This window comes from Adiantum capillus-veneris, chromosome 11 (genome assembly GCF_014529385.1).
Source record: "Adiantum capillus-veneris isolate H3 chromosome 11, ASM1452938v2, whole genome shotgun sequence".
In the NCBI taxonomy this organism is placed as follows: Eukaryota; Viridiplantae; Streptophyta; class Polypodiopsida; order Polypodiales; family Pteridaceae; genus Adiantum; species Adiantum capillus-veneris.
In genome coordinates this window covers 75,723,576-75,740,603 of record NC_140941.1, presented here as the reverse complement: position 1 = coordinate 75,740,603, position 17,028 = coordinate 75,723,576, and the positions used below count along the sequence as shown (strand labels likewise).

The 17,028-nt window shown below is 42.1% G+C and overlaps 1 pseudogene; it reads right to left on the bottom strand.

Annotated features, from left to right (window-relative positions):
• Positions 1-279: 279 nt before the first annotated feature.
• Positions 280-2,328, bottom strand: LOC147447467 (uncharacterized; annotated as a pseudogene).
• Between the last annotated feature and the right edge of the window lie 14,700 nt (positions 2,329-17,028).

Below are 17,028 nucleotides of genomic sequence, written 5' to 3'. Positions count from 1 at the left end.
TCAAGTATCGTGATCGATTCTTAGCTCTTGCAACCTGCCCTACAGCCATGGTCTGGTACAAAACAGTCAAATACCTTTAATGAAAGATTAATCCACAAAGAGACCAGCTACACCAGACACGTGAGGTAATACTCTAATAGCTTACTTTTTTTTCTAGGGTGGGAAGGAAGGGAGGGAGGGAAGGGGGGGGGATCAATGTTTTCAAGAGAAATGAAGATAAGTGAATTGACTGCCTTACAGACACATTACATAGGCATTGGCTAGGCAAAGACCAAAAAGTCATTTAACAAAGATCCTAACATCTACTGTGGTAGGTAACTTAAACGATCTGATAGAGGGGTCGTGAGTTTCCAAAGGATTCAATACCAGCATTGATGCGAGTGTGTAATCCAAAAGGAAAGTACTCCTATGTAGCCGGTCAAGCCTACTAAAATGCCATTCGGTGTAAGGGAAAATGCCTTCAATGAGCTCATGAAGACCAGATACCTGAAAAAAAGTAGGTAGAGAAGCTTCATAAGTAAAATAAAGAGATGTGCTGGTTGAATTTGAAGCAGCATGAACTCACCTCCAACAACTCATTTGGAGGAAAAGCTAAAAAAGCTCTGAAAGCACATGTTGGGCAGCATGGAAAAACTTGGGTTTTGTGTTCCATTCTCGAACATAAGATAATAGTAATCAAAGGTGTTCTTTATCTAATTTTTATCAGAACATTGTGTACATGCATCCCCATCTACTTGCTCCTACAAAGCAATGCCATCACAGATAATCATGACCAAGGAATGAGGCCAGAACATCAAAGATCAGTTATGAACAAACCTGAAAAGCTCAGTATAGACATTTAGGAGCTTAAAAGGTCGTTTCAGCTCAAATGCAAGTTGCAATGCAGTTGCATAGTCAGTATTTGTTAGAGCATTGGACAAATCCTGATCTTTTAAGGTCTCTTCTTCCTGAAGAAAAATAAAACTGATTAAAAATTAAAGCTTCATGACCACATAAACTCTTACTTGAGATGACTCGCACCTCTTTGCGCAATGCCTCCTCTTCATTCTCTTGAGTAGAGTCCATCCGCAAGTTTATAGCTGAATCACTATCACTAGTAGCAAGCATTTCATCAATTGCACAAACATCTAAAGCCCAGATCTCCAAAATAATAGAAAATAAGAAGCTGATTTTCCTCGACTAAACTACTTATCACTAGTGATGCCCAAAAATTCAAACTACGAACATGCACCTTGTCCTCATGATGATCAAACGTGTTTATGCACTCATTTACCTTGATGGTCCACAGTTTTAACAAGCCATCAGCTCCTACAATTAGTTCATAAATAGGCACACTGAGACCTTATCATGATGTGCAATGTTGATGGTCTTCCACAAAACATTATCATGGTGCGTAATGTTGAAGGTCATCCACAAAACCTTATGTGCAATGTTGAAGTCCTTCCACAAAACACGTCAAAAACTACCTGCAGATATGATTTGCATTCCTCGCAAGAGAAAAGATGCTTTGAGTACACTGGTTGTATGGCCTTCAAATGTTTTAAGACAAGACCCATCCGAAAGAGCCCATATGCGGACAGTTTTGTCACCAGATGCTGTTAAAACACATTGGTCCACAGGAGAAAATTGCATGACCAGATACCCTTTTTATGCCCACACAGTGACTCCTGGGACTAGCTCTAGAAGCCTCCATATGCGAGCAGTTCTATCCTGCAAAAATTGCAAAAAGCTAATGACAATTGAAAATTCGCAATGTCATTCCAATGCATAAAGTAGTTGTGTCCTTACATGTGAACTAGTACGAACCAGGATGTCATTTGGAGCAATAGCTATGGAGTTTATGTCTTTTTCATGGGCAGCAACTGTTGCTAGTGATGAAAGTAGTACTGGCCAGTCTTTATTGGCCCTGTCTTCAAAGCCAATGCCACTCCAGACTTTGATGGTGTGATCACTGGTATGTGCAAAAATATCAGCATTCTTCTCGGAACAAATGCTGCTAAAAAAATTCTAAAAGTACCTCCTTCCATTGACAAGAAACTTTTTAGTCTCCTTGGATAAAGCTAGAGCTCCTATAGCTGCCATATGTCCCTCAGCAATGGCTACACAATGCCCTGCTCCAACATTCCACAATCTGACATGAAAACGGTTTGAGCATTAATGACAAAAGGCTTGGCTGGCCTGCCATACAAGCACAAAATAGCATTGCATAACTGCAATACTTACTGAATGATCCTTTCCTCCATAAGCCAATAAAGTGATGCTTGAAGAATAAATGCAAGAATCCAGACAAAGTACAATATCCTTATGACCAAAAAGCTCCTGCCTGCAGGTTCAAGTAAAGACGAGCAGTATTGGCAAAAGCTTAACACTGCTGATGAAGAAACTCAAGGCTTGAATCTGCAAGAAGTAAGTACAAACACGGAAATTAGGCCCACGAGCCACATACGTGTATGAGATGAGCGACAACTTGTGTATGCAAATGGCCGCTTCAACTACCTAAAAATCACCAGCAGAATGGAGGTTTTACCTATGGAAGCTCCACCATAGACAAAGAGAGGGAACCACAAATGATAGGGCTCTCCAAGCAAGCCAAGGAGCTGGTTGATCTCGTTGTTATGTGTAGGGAGTCGGTCAACAAGGTGCGAGTATGGGGAGATTGTAGCTCCCTTTGACAAGTGCTGCTCTTCATGTTGGGATGGATTGCAGCTTTCAAAGGAGACGTTGCACGGCTACGAGTCCTACGACCCATCTCCCCAGCTTTAGAATTGAGACTATTCCCTCCAGTTACCCTTCTTCTTCCATCGCCAGAAGGGGAGCAACAAGTAGGGTCGAACCCTCTCCCTATCTTCAGTTCGCATATTGCTACCTACCGTTTTCCCGCCCTCAAACTCTTCAGACTTAGACTATGAAAACATGCATGTCCGTCACTTTTTGGTGGCGGGCAGCCATGCATTACAAACTAGCTGCTGGCAGGTTTGTAATTCAATTGGCTTGAATCTTGGAAGATGCCTTCAAGGCTCCTTATACTCGTCACAAGAAATATCAAAACCTAGAGTAATGATGGGTTCGAACCATAAACGTCAGATTTTTCAACATTGAGCAGCCCGTGCTATCCATGACGCCAACACTGTACTAGTGTCCAATTCGCCCAGCTTGGAATACAAAAAAAAACAATTTCAGCATGCATTGTCTGGTGTCGAGCACAACTACGGCGCCCTCCTGCAAGCACCATGCCCTCGTGCTCCTTCGCCCTGCCTTGCCAGCAAAACGAACGCTATCGCCGTCATCCCGTCTACCCTCCATATTCATCTTCATTTTTTTCTTTCCCACTGCATGCATGCAGAAAGAATCTACATTTGATTCTCTTCATCTTTCTTTTTCCAAAAATGAGTAACCTCTAATAGCTGCAATATATTTTTTAAAGAACATTACCAAAATACCCTTGTAATTTGCGGAAATTTCCAAAATACCCTTGTATCTATTTTGGTTGGATTGTTCAAGATTTTCTAATCTTTATTCCTCTGTAACAATTGAGATCCATTTTGGAGTGCTTAGCATGTAATTTGTCACAAATTACCTTGTAAAGGGGCAATTATGTCTAATAATCATGAAGAAATTCATCCCCAAAGCCTACGTAACATACCCAAATTCTAGTTTTAGCATCTTGTATTGATAGACAATCAAACTTCTTACGAAAAGCTACAAATATTTTCGTCTTTCAAGAAATTTAATCTCACAACCAGGGGTATTTTGGGAATTTTGGAAAAATTGAAGGGCATTTTGGGAATTTGTGACAAAATATTGGGGGTGTTTTGGGAATTTTTGAAATTTGAGGGGTATTTTGGGAATTTTCATAAATTAGAGCAGTTTTTTGGTAATTTTCCCTTAATCTATACGGCCTCTCTCTCTCTCTCTCTCTCTCTCTCTCTCTCTCTCTCTCTCTCTCTCTCTCTCTCTCTCTCTCTCTCTCTCTCTCTCCCTTTATTTGCACGCAAAGCAACTTCTTTCTCTATGTGTCTCGCATAGTTGGCTGGTGTAGGAAACACTGGCCGGAGGATTCTCCTTTTGCCACGTGTCCGGGGGAGGGAGCCATAATCCCTTCCCCCATTATACCTTGTCAGCCTTGGTGATACATAAGCGTATCACATGACTAAGGCCCCCCCACTCAGGGGATACACGAGAAGGAAGCCCTTCTGAACCTCATACAACAACATGGCAATCAACCCCAAGATATTTTACATAGAGTAGCTGATAAAGTTCTAGTTGTCCTTAAGAATGACAACACCAAGGATCTAAATGAGAAGAAAGAGTTTGGGAAGCTACTAAACAATGCACGCACATGCAAAGATTAGGGAGCTTATTAGAGATTACAATGATGGTTGTAAAGTTGGTATCGTGGGTGCAGGAGAAGCTCTTGATCATGCCATTGGTGTTGCTATTGTTTTGGCATACGAAGAAGAAGAAGAAGAGAAGAGTGACTTGGATGATGCGCAAGAAGACAACAATAAATAAAACGAGGGTGCAGATGTGGAGACAAAGGCTACGTAGATGGTAGTATTGATGATGATGATGTTGAAGAGGCTAATGAGGGTCTGGATGTTCAAGATATTGATGCCTAGTGGCTACATAGAAGAAGATTAGTCAAGTTTATGGTAGCATCGACCCCAAAAAATCTAAAAGCTTGTTGAACAAGTCTTAAAGATGTTAGCTAAGGGAGAGGACATGGAGATACCATATCTTCTCATTGGTTAAAGGGGTCCAAATGAGAGATGGTCTGTTAAAGAGAAATGCTATCTAATGGAGCTTAAAGACCTTAGGGTTAGCTTCATTAAAGACCTCCAAAAGTTAGTGTTAAAAAGTCCTTCGATCTTAGGCAAGCTAGGGCTATCCTTGAGGTGGGAATCCCACCCAAGCATGAGGTGCTTGTCGGCTTGCTAACTAAAATGCTTAAAGTGTTTATGGGAACCTTGCCCAATCTTGAGGTGCTTCTCATGCTTAAATGACTAAGGTTCTTGAAGTGTTCAATTCAAACATAAACTCTCAAGAGCCATAAACGGTTTCCATGCTTAATTGACTAGGCGCTTGAAGTGTTCAATTCAAACATGATATCTTAAGAAGCATAAAAGACACATGTCAAGATCCTCCACATGTGGTCCTCATGATGTGCTTGAATCATATTGGATAGGCTTTAAAGGGGTCCAATGAGAATTTAGATGCATAAAAATAAATAATTAAGTTCTTTCTCTCAAAGAGGAAAAAAATGACACATATCCAAATGATATAATTAACTAATGCAAAAGAGAGAGAGAGAGAGAGAGAGAGAGGTGGACCAAGCGTGAGAGAGGGGTATACTCTCCCACACACACACACACACATTCTCTAATTGTGGGAAGTGCAAAGTGCAAGAGCTCCATCTCCTTCTCCAAGCTTGTTGAGAAGTTGAGAGCCTACACCAACACTCTTGGTTATGGAATGAAAATCCAACCAAGAGCCATGCTTCGATGCTTAAGCTTGCCATCTTCTTCATATTCATTAGTATGCTATTATGCTATGCTAAGCAAGAAGAGTGATCATAAGTGAGGAACTATTTTTTTCTCCTATGGATGATTCTTCTTCCTCTTCCCTACACTCATTCCCCACTAGCTCTCTCCACCTTCGATGGTGTTTGAGACCTTGGGATAGTTAACTCTTTTTGCAAAGTTTATGCTATTCTTGTGATGCATGAAGCTTTCCATCTTCATTGCATCACCTAGGTCACAAGGAACACAAAGAGGTATTGTATCAAATCTCTCTTGATGGGAGAATATATAATACAAACGCCTTGGAGGGGGAACCGGCTCCAAGTAAATCCGGTCCTAACTATTGTCATGTTCTCTAATACTCTTTCTCTTACAAAGTTATTATTCATGCCAAGTTAATTAAGTACTATGTTTATGTTGCTACCATCAATTAAGTTCACCCTCTATGTTCTCAAAGTCATCTCACAATAATGTTCACTCTAATTCTCTTAATTCCGCTATTCTCAAAGTTCATAGGCCATTTCTATTACATCTCGCACGTAAGGTGTCCGTGTAAAAGTCATCATCGCAACCCCCCATCTGCACTCATGGCCTTCGGTGACTCTCCATCGCCAAATACAACACAAGACTTTGACCAATTCTACTTTAAAGAAATATTTCGAAACCTAGAACCTCTATCGACTGCAACATGAGGAGACCTCCCTGGCCTAAGCCAGCTAGTTCCCGAGCATGCAAAGGAGGAGGCTCAACGCTTGGAGGAGGCCCAATGGGCAGAGGAGGAGGCTCAACGCTTGCAGAAGGAGGCCCGATGGGCAGAGGAGGAGGGGGATAGGCTGCAGGAGGAGCGTTGTTTTGAAGAGGAGAAGAGGCAAAAGGCCACACAGGAGTCCCTACACCGAAGGATGGTGGAATTCTATGCTGAATAGGAGAAATACTTTGCAATGGAGGCAAACCATACGTTCAAGGAGTTGAGGAAGATAGGCTACCCTACCCAACAAATCCAGCAAATCTTTATGTCCACCCTGGTCAAGTCATACAAGCATCGCAAAGAGGCATCAGCATCTGATGCACCATACTTGCTTACCCAAGAGCAAGTGGAAGAGATCCTCCACAAAGTTATTGAAAGCATCTTGTCCAAGGGGAAGAATATAGCAACTAAAGATGAAATAAGATAGATGGAGGAAGCCCGCCAAGCTCAAGTGGAAGAGGAGGCAAGACTTGCGAGGGACAGAGAGACAGAGAAAAAGAAAGTGTCTGCCTCCCCCAAAGGAAAGAAGCCAAACACATTGAGGAAGCGTACGACAGATGAAGGCCACTCAAGTGATGCCCAAAAGCAAGCGAGGAAAGAAGAAAGAAGTACAAGAATGACATGGCAAAGTTGGAGCGACAACCACGACCTCCACCACCACCACCCGTCCAAAAGAAGAGAAGGTGGAGGCCAGGCAGTGTGGCACTTTGGGAAATCTGGAAATATCAAAAGAGCACGAATCCAATAATCCCAAAGGAACCCTTTGCACGCCTTGTCAAGGAGCTTATGTATGAGTTCAGTGACAGGGTCAACCGTGTGGAAGGGGCCACCTTGGGAGCTCTACAATTGGGGCCTTCAGACTCGTTTGACAAGTTCATTGAATGATTCTAGGGTGAGGCTTTTCGCAGAGGGTTTATCACCTAGTGCTTTTGCAATCTCCTTGGCATCCAAATTAGAGCATGCAAACCTGCCAAATTATTACTCCAAATGGTGTTGTTGGTGGCTAATGCATTATTTTATAAAAGGAATATATGTGGTTGAAATTGAGCATTTTGCATTCCAAATGGCTCGGCATGTCCACTCAATTTCAAAAGAGCATGTTCTCCCACCTCGTGTATCGCATGCGACACTTACAAAAGAGCATGTTCTCCCATTATTTATGATTCGGAAGAAGTAATAAAGGATATTATTGAACATACAACGACCTTGGAAGGAAAGGTGGCAATAGTAGAATTGCATCTTGAGAGTGTAGAGAAAAAACTTGCATCTCAAAAACAAGCTCTAAAAAGAATCAAAGCAAATCCAACTATTGAGCAAGAGATGCAAGAGGCACAAGGAGAGAGGCAACCCAAGTGGAGAAATGCATGGTTGATGATGCATCGTGAATAGTTGATCCACAACTTCCACAACATGTTACATTTTGCCCAGTGCAAAGATTGAGAGCACGACAGCAACATGAAATCATACAGAAGAGAGGCAAGAATTGACTCAACTTCCCAGCATTGCCAGCACCTTGAACACATGAAAGACTGGACGAGAAGTATATGCTCAACATCCTATGTCTCTAAAGTGAAAAAGCCTGTACAGAGTGCCTCCTCAAAATTGCTCAAATAATATGATGGCATGAACATGAGACAAGCTGTGTCGCATTTGATTGCTGGCTCACGTTATACACTAGGCCTTTATTGCCTTCAAAAAACGTCCATGGAGTACCGGCGATGTGGGCTTTATGGTACATATTGATACATGCAATTAACATTCTGCAAATCTTTCAACATTTGACAAGAAAACTTTGCTAACCCTTCATACTACTTGATTTCGTTTAGATTTCCTTTTTCTTTTTTATTTTTTCTTTTCAATTTTCCAAGAAACCAAGCGGCACAAAAATACAATCAAATACAAGACAACCAAATCAAGGAGTACTCCAAGAAGAGATTGGACAAATCTGAAGACTCAAGCTTCAAAACTTGAAGACAAAGAAGTCCAGCTAAACACATTGACAATCCATAGGGAGTATGATGCAAGAGCAAACCACAAAATCAAGGTCAAGTGAAGACATGAGAGGATCAAAATCTATTGTCAGAAAGGTCACCAAGTCTCAGAAACGACCACCACGAATGCTAACGAAAGATCAAGGAACTCCATATGAATCTTTAAAGTTATATACACCAAAGGAAATCCGAAGAACATCAAGCGGACCAGTGAAAAAGCAAAATTGTCATCAAGAGATGGAAGACAAGATGCTACGAAGAGTTTAGTCAACAAAGACAAGTCACAGTGGCGACAACTACAAGACTATTAGCTTTTAGCTTGAATCAGTGTTACATTTTCCTACAAATAGAACAATTAGCCCAACTACGGAGACACGGGATGTAGGAAGGGGGAGAGAGGGAAATAGATAAATAGGGTGTGTGTGTGTGTGTGTGTGTGTGTGTGTGTGTGTGTGTGTGTGTGTGTGTGTGTGTGTGTGTGTGAGAGAGAGAGAGAGAGAGAGAGAGAGAAATAAAGTGATAGAGTGAAGGAAAAGAGAGATAGAGATCTTGAGAGAGAGACAAACTAGTTGAATATTAGTTGGGAGAAAGAAGAAGAGAGAAAAAGTAGAGGGAAAAGGGAAGGGGAAGAGAGAGGGAGTGGCATTGACAATAGAGGGAAAGGAAGCAAGCGTGAGAGGCAAAGAAAAACATAGAGAGAAAAACAATTATAAAAATTCTTTGTTTATTTTTCTGATCAACGGATTTGTGATTTGCTTTGGTGCTCATACTAAGGATGGCAAAAAAATGTGATACCGGCGCTTACATTGAGTTCATTTACAATGGAGAGGCGATTGGTGTGGGTCAAATAGAGAGGACTTCAAACTTGGCAAAGCTTCATGGGGGCAGATTTTCATCTGGTTTCTTTTTAGTTATTGGGCTGGAAGTATATGATGGCAAGGATGCTCCTTTACCTCATGTTCCTTCCACGAACGAAGAGATGATTACTATGAAGAAGGCTTAAAAATTCTTGTTGTGTGGCTAAAAGCGATCTGTAATTTTTAGGTTTGTCTAGCTAGAGGCTAGAGTGCTACTTCATCCTCTAAGTGCCATCGAAGAGTTTAAATAGTGAGTAGCATAAACTATTGGCATCTAAGAATAGAATAATCATTAGCACCATGTTTGTGGGAAAAAGATACCCTTGCCTTGAAAAAGATTGTAGTAGAGAAAGATAAAATGCTTCCCTCCGAGTTTCAAGCCCAATACAAAAAAGCATTCTTTGAAACGGCGGCGCTATCCAAAAAATGTGTCATAAAATCTAATATCTGGCTTACCCAAATGATTTTCTCATATTAAACTGATCATTTAATGTGGGAGGATAAACGGGAACAAGAGTTAGAATAGAGACATGTGCTTCTACACCTATCTCATGTTACCATATACATGTGGTAGTGATGCGTGTGAACACAGTAGGACCGTCGGGGCATTTTTTCCCTCTTTAGGAGGTTTTTCCCCCCGAGCATTGTATATACGCCCATCACTCTAGGGCTATCTATCTTTCCATTGCATACTAAGTAACACACTCTCTATTGTGTGCCTTGAGCTTCCTTCGTCTTCTCCAAGCTGTGTGCGTTTCTCTACAACCCTAATTCCAACAATTGGTATCAGAGCAGGTTGCATCCTCCCAGGCTTAGTCGCCAGCTGCTCCAGAACACGCCTGCTCACTTTCTCCGATTTCAGTGAGCTTCGACAAGCATTCGCAAGTCGACAAAAATTTTGGGAGGGCTCATAGAGCTTAGTCTGCTCAGATTTTTTACTCGGGCTCATTTTGGCCTCCGTTTCCACTACAGGCAGTATTGCACAGGCTATTTCGTCATTTTGTGCAAAATTTTTGTCAGTGCTGTTTTTTGCATAACAGGTGCCTCATAGTCTTCTACGGTTTGTGCTATATAGCATGTGTTGTTCGCGCTCCGTTTCTCCTATTTTCAAGCAGTTTTCACATCAGGTGCAGCATTTACCATGGCTGACAACAACACAGATGTGTTCAAGATGTTTGTTGTTGAGGACAGGTTGGATGGGGACAACTACCCTATGTGGGCTTATATGATGCAACATGTTCTTGTGTCAAAGGGCGTCTGGAACATTGTGTAGGGCATTGATGTACATCCTGGTTCTGAGGATGTAGGCGATGTTGAGGATGTTGCAGGTCTTGCTGCAAGGATTGCTGCTATTAGAGTTTTTTTGCCTACGATAGAACAAGTTCGCTGGGATGTAAAGGATGCGTAGGCTCATGCATTGATTGCATTGTCTGTGAAGCGCACCATTGTTCCTCACATCCGTTCAGCAAAATCTGCAAAACAGGCTTGGGATATTTTGGTTGGTCTTTATGCAAGTCGCAATGAGGCTAAAATTGCTTTGCTGCGTAAAGAGCTGGAGTCAAAGATTATGCATGAGGAAGATGATATGGACACTTTCCTTGCTAGTGTCAAGGATATCAATAAGCAACTTATTTATGCAGATGAAGTCATTTCAAACAGTTCCCTTGTGCAGACTGTTCTTGATGCCTTACCAGATTCTTACCAGACTTTTGCTAGTACTTAGAGACTTATGACCCAAGGAAATCCAGAAGTTGTCAAGTTTGATGCATTATGCACATTGCTGTTGCAAGAGTCACTTTCCAAAAAAAAAGGACTAGACAGCGTGCAGTTGAACTGGATTTTATTGCTTCTCAAAGAAAGGGTGGTAACAGCAATGCAGCCACTTCTTATGGTTCTGCTGCGAGTGGAAAAAATTCTGTTCCTAATGCTTCTGCTGGCAGCAATTCATCTGGAAACTCTGGTGATAAGGGCAAAAAGAAGATGCGTTGCCATTATTGTAAAGCAAATGATCACTTGATCAAGCAGTGTCCTAAGTTGAAGGCCAAAGAGGCTAAGAAGAAAGAGGGTGGTTCCACTGCAAATGCTAGTTCCACTACAAATGCAGCCATTGTTGAGTCTATTGTGAAAGGAGACTGTGATGCTGATGTTGATGCAGAATGGGCTTTTAGCGCAGAGTGCACTTACAATCCTGCTGTCCATTATGCATGCTTGTGAGTTGTTGTAGATTCACATGTGTGGTACTTCGACAGTGGTGCTACAAAGCACATTACCTCACATCGTGAATTGTTTACCTCTCTCGAGTATGTCCCTCACGGGAATTTAGTCACTTGCGCCAACAATGCCTCTTATCCAGTTCACGGAGTTGGAAAGATAGTGCTTACTGCTGCAAATGGCAGTTCCTTCACACTTGTTGATGCACTTTATGTACCTGGGATCAAGAAGAATCTCTTGTCTGTATCCGCACTTGCTAGACTTGGACTTGTAGTCAAATTTGTGGATGACAAATGTACAGTTCATGATCTCAGTTTTGGTGATGAAATTGTTGCATCTGGCCTTTTGTGTCGTGGGCTGTATAAGCTCACTTTGTATGACAAGTGTGGACAAAATTTTGCAAATGTAGTTGCAGGTTCAAGGGCTATTTCAGGTGCAAAACTTTGGCGTGAACGTTTTGCTCATCTGAATTTTGCCAGTTTGCTGCGTTTGCAGAAATCTGGTATGGTTGCTTCTTTGCCGCCTCTTGAAGCACTTGTAAAAATGTTTGTGAAGGCTGTATTTTGGGTAAGATGCAGCGTTCTAAGTTTCCAAAGGATGGTTCAGTTCGGGCCACATGCAGGTTGCAGCTTGTACATAGTGATGTTTGTGGGCCCATGCAAACTCCGTCCTTGGGCAATTACCTTTACTTTGTGACTTTCATTGATGATTACTCCATGCATGCATGGGTATTTCCGCTTAAAGCGAAGTCCGAAGTTTTTATGTGCTTCAAACAATTTCTGGCTATGGCTGAAAATGTCTCGAAATGTACTATGGGCACCCTCCGTTACGATCGAGGGGGGGAGTATATGTCTCATGAATTTAATGCATTTCTGGCTAGTCGTGGGATAAACACCAATGTACAGTGCCTTATACACCTCAGCAAAATGGTGTTGCTGAGAGGAAAAACATGTCAATGACGGAAATGACACGATGTATGGTCAAAAGTCAAGCTTTGCCGCATTCTTTTTGGCTTGAGGCCATCATGTGTGCCACTTATGTACTTAACAGGTGTCCTACGAAAGCTTTGCAGTCCATTACTCCATATGAAGCATGGCATGATAGAAAGCCTTCTATTGAGCACATGCGTGTTTTTGGCTGTTTGGCATATGCTTTGGTGCCACAATCACAGCGCAGAAAATTGAATGGTAAGGCTGTCAAATGTATTTTTGTTGGTTATAGTGCTAAAAGCAAATGTTACAGGTTATATCATCCGCAAACAAAGCATATTCTGGTTTCACGGGATGTAGTGTTTGTGGAAGATTCTATTCAGCCCTTGCTATCATGTACTAGAGACAGTAATGCTCACAGGACATTTATGACACTTTGTTGCCTCTTTTCAGTGGTGGAAATACGAATGTAATTTTCAATGAGGCAAATGTACAGCCTATGGGGGTTTCTGAAAATATTACAGACTAGCCTATTACTGATGCAGATGTGCGTGATGTACTTGATGAGGAAAGGGCCGAAAATGAGCAGGCTAGAGGTATGCCAAAATGGCTGGTGCACACTTTGCGTGACAGTAAATTGGATGCACCTTTATCTAGTCGTACTCGTTCAAGCTCTCACCATGTATCTTATGCATCAAATTGTTATGCTTTGGCTATGTCTAGCTTACATGATGTTGAGGAGCCTCTGTCTTTTGATGAAGCACAGAATTCAGAAAATTGGATGGCTGGCATGCAATCAGAATATGATGCACTTATAGAAAATGACACATGGACTTTATGTGATTTGCCTCCTGGCAAAAAGGCCATTGGTACGAAGTGGGTTTACAAGTTGAAACGCAAGCCGGATGGTGAGATGGATCGCCATCAGTCTCGACTTGTTGCAAAGGGTTATGCACAACAAAAAGTCATAGATTATGAAGAGACTTTTGCTCCCACTTGTCGTATGACTACTGTGCATTTTCTATGTGCATTGGCAGCTCATTTTGGTTGGGATGTACATCAATCAGACATTGTTACTGCTCTCTTGAATGGTGACATATTTGAGGAAGTTTACGTAACGCAACCTCGCGGTTTTGTCATAAAAGGACAAGAGGACAAAGTGTGCAGATGTAACAAGGCTTTGTATGGGTTGAAGCAATCTCCTCGTGCTTGGTATGAGAAAGTTGACACTCATTTGGTTAAACGAGGCTTTTGTAACAGTCCAACAAAAAGCACATTGTATGTAAAGCGTGAGGGTGATGTACTTCTCATTGTGGTTCTTTATGTCAATGATTTGTTGATCACTGGACCAAATGAGAGACATATTGCTGAATATAAGGCTGATTTGAATGCTACTTTCAAGATGAAAGATTTGGGGTTCTTGCATCATTACTTCAGTATACAGTTTAAGCAGTGTGATGGTGGTATTGCCTTGTGTCAGAAAAGTTACATAGAGACATTGCTATGTAAGTTTGGACTTCAGGATTGCAAACCTATTGCCACTCACATGGAAACATGTTTGAAGTTGAGTCTACATGATACTGGCAATCCTACTGATGTCACTCTTTACCGAACTGCTGTTGGTTGCCTCATTTATGTATGCAACAATAGGCCAGATATTCAGTTGCAGTCTCACAGGTCAGCAAATTTATGCATAGCCCAGGGTCTAAGCATTGGTAGGCTGTCAAGAGGATTTTCCGCTACCTTAGTGGCACTTTACATCTTGGCCTGTTTTATCCCAAGGGGGGATCATTGCCACCAGATTACATGCTTTTCCGGATTCAGATTGGGGTGGTTGTTTTGACATGCGAGTGTCCACAAGTGGTTTTTGTTTCATGCTTGGCAGTTCATGTATATCATGGTTGAGCAAGAAGCAACCTACTGTGGCCACTTCGAGTTGTGAGGCTGAGTACATGGCAGTCTTCACAGCTATGGTTGAGTGTGTATGGCTCAGACGCCTTATGGCTGATTTGGGTGTTGGACAGGACACTGCCAACACTATCTACACTGATAGTCACAACGCATTGGCAGTTGCGAGGAACCCAGTTTTTCATGCTCGCACAAAGCACATTGAGGTGCATTACCACTATGTGAGGGAGAGCTCTCAGCAGGAGAGATCAGCTTGGCTTATGTGCCAACACAGGACAACCGTGCAGATCTTTTCACAAAGACACTGTCTAGTGAGAAGCTTGAAGCTTTCCACAAATCTTTGGGCTTACTCCCTTTTGTGGACTGATCATGTCCTCAGGGCATGGCACTTCCCTTTACTCATGTGCCAGCTCTCGTTTACCGCATCACTCCAGGGGGGATTTGTTACCATATACATGTGATAGTGATGTGTGTGAACACACTAGGACCACCGAGGCATTTTTTCCATCTTTAGGAGGTTTTTTCCCATGAGCATTGTATATACGCCCATCACTCTCGGGTTATCTATACGCCCATCACTCTCGGACTATCTATCTTTCAATGCATCCTAAGTAACACACTCTCTATTGTGTGCCTTGAGATTCCTTTGTCTTCTCCAAGTTGTGTGCGTTTCTCTGCAACCCTAATTCCAACATCTCAACAGGGGACCAAAAGGAGATATGGTTGCATCTGAATACGGGTCCAAAAGGAGATGGTCTACCAGAGAGCAATGTGCAATAAGTGCTTCTAGACTTATCTCAGCAGGGGACCAAAAGGAGAGATGGTTGCATCTCAATACGGGTCCAAAAGGAGGTAACGTGCATCTAATGGAGCTTAAAATACCTTAGGGTTTGCTTCATTAAAGACCTCCAATAGTTAGTGTTAAAAGACCTTTGACCTTAGGCAAGTCAGAGCTGAGCTTAGGTGAGAACCCGACCTAAGCTTGAGGTGCTTGTCGTGCTTGATGACTAAGGTGCTTGAGGTGCTTGTCGTGCTTGATGACTAAGGTGCTTGAGGTGCTTGTCCTGCTTGATGACTAAGGTACTTGAGGTGCTTATCATACTTAATGAGGAAGGTGCTTGCGAAGCTTCCCATGCATGGGGGGTAAGGTGCTTGAGTCAAAAAGAGACCCTACAAACTTAATGAGAAAGGTGCTTGAGAAGCTTCCCATGCATGGGGAGTAAGGTGCTTGAGTCAAAAAGAGACCCTACAAACTTAACAAGGAAGGTGCTTGAGAAGCTTCCCATGCATGGGCGGTAAGGTGCTTGAGTCAAAAAGAGACCCTACAAAGGAGGGGAAAAGTCCCAAAGTTAGGAGAATCTTTGACTTAACCTCCCACTCACCCAAAGGGCAACCCTTTTCTCAAGGGGCACATGGAACACATGTCAGACTCTCCCTATGCTTAGCCACATGGTGTGCTTGAATGCTATTGGTTGGGCTAAAGAGGGGTCCAATAAGCTTCTAGTTCCATCCAATAAATATCTAGATATTTTCAAGCTCTCTCTCTCTAAGGGATAAGGAGACACTTGTCCAAAGACTACCCATGTACTTGAATGCATGCTGCATGTGATTGGCTAGGGGGAGGGGTACAATGAGCTTGAAGCATGCAAAAAGGCTAGAACTCGCCCCAAGCAAGCAAGGGGGGTGTTGGGGGGGTATACACCACACACACACACTCATTTTGTGGATTCATTCTCACTTGGTGAAAGTTGAGGAACTCCACCTCCTTCTCTAAGCTTGTGAGAAGTGAGAGCCTACACCAACACTCTTGGCTATGGAATGCAAATCCAACCAAGAGCCATGCTTCAATGCTTAAGCTTGTCATCTTCTCCATCTTCATTAATATGCTATTATGTATGCTAGCAAGAAGAGTGATGATAAGTGAGGAACTATTTTTTTCTCCTCTGGAATGTTCCTTCTTCCTCTTCCCTACCCTCATTTCCCACTAGCTCTCTCCACCTTCAAAGGTGTTTGAGGCCTTGGGACTAAGGCTTGGGATAGTTAATGCTTTCTACAAAGTTTATGTTATGTTTGTGATGCATGAAGCTTCCCATCTTCATTGCATCACCTAGGTCACAAGGAACACAAAGATTGTATTGTACCAAGTCTCTCTTGATGGGAGAAACTATAATACAAATGCCTATTGGAGGGGGGACCGTCTTTGTATGAATCCAATCCTCAACTATTGTCATGTTCTCTAAACTCTCGCTCTTGCAAAAGCATTGTGCATGCCAAGTTAACTAAGTATCATGTTTATGTTGCTACCATCAATTAAGTTCACCCGGTATGCTCACAAAGTAATCTCACAAAAGTGCTTTATCTAATTTCCTAATTCCGCTACTCTCAAAGTTCACAGGCCATTTCCATTACATTGGTATCAGAGCATTTGGTTCCTCTTTTCTTGCTTAAGAAGAGATGTTCTTAAGTAGCCTATTACTGGTTGATTTTGTTAATTATATTAGGGTATGTGGGACTAGGACCTATTATCGATTTTTTTGAGCCCACTATGTGGGATATGGTGGACACTTTGGGAGCTTGGGTCTTAATAATGGAGTCTTATTAGACTTGCCTATGGATTTACCATTATTGACCCATAAGAAGTCCGAAAGGAGCTATCTCTTGACAACTTCGCTGTGTTAGACTCACTCCACTACTCTCTATAATTAATCAATTCGAGCCGTGGGTGTAGATATTTAAGTGCCTATTTTCAAAAGCTAAGAGCAGTAGCAACTAAGGTTTTGAATTGCCAAAGCATACACTAAGTAAATATGTAATGGAATTTGCCTATTCAATTTGAGAGTAGCGGAATTTAATGAGAGTACTTTC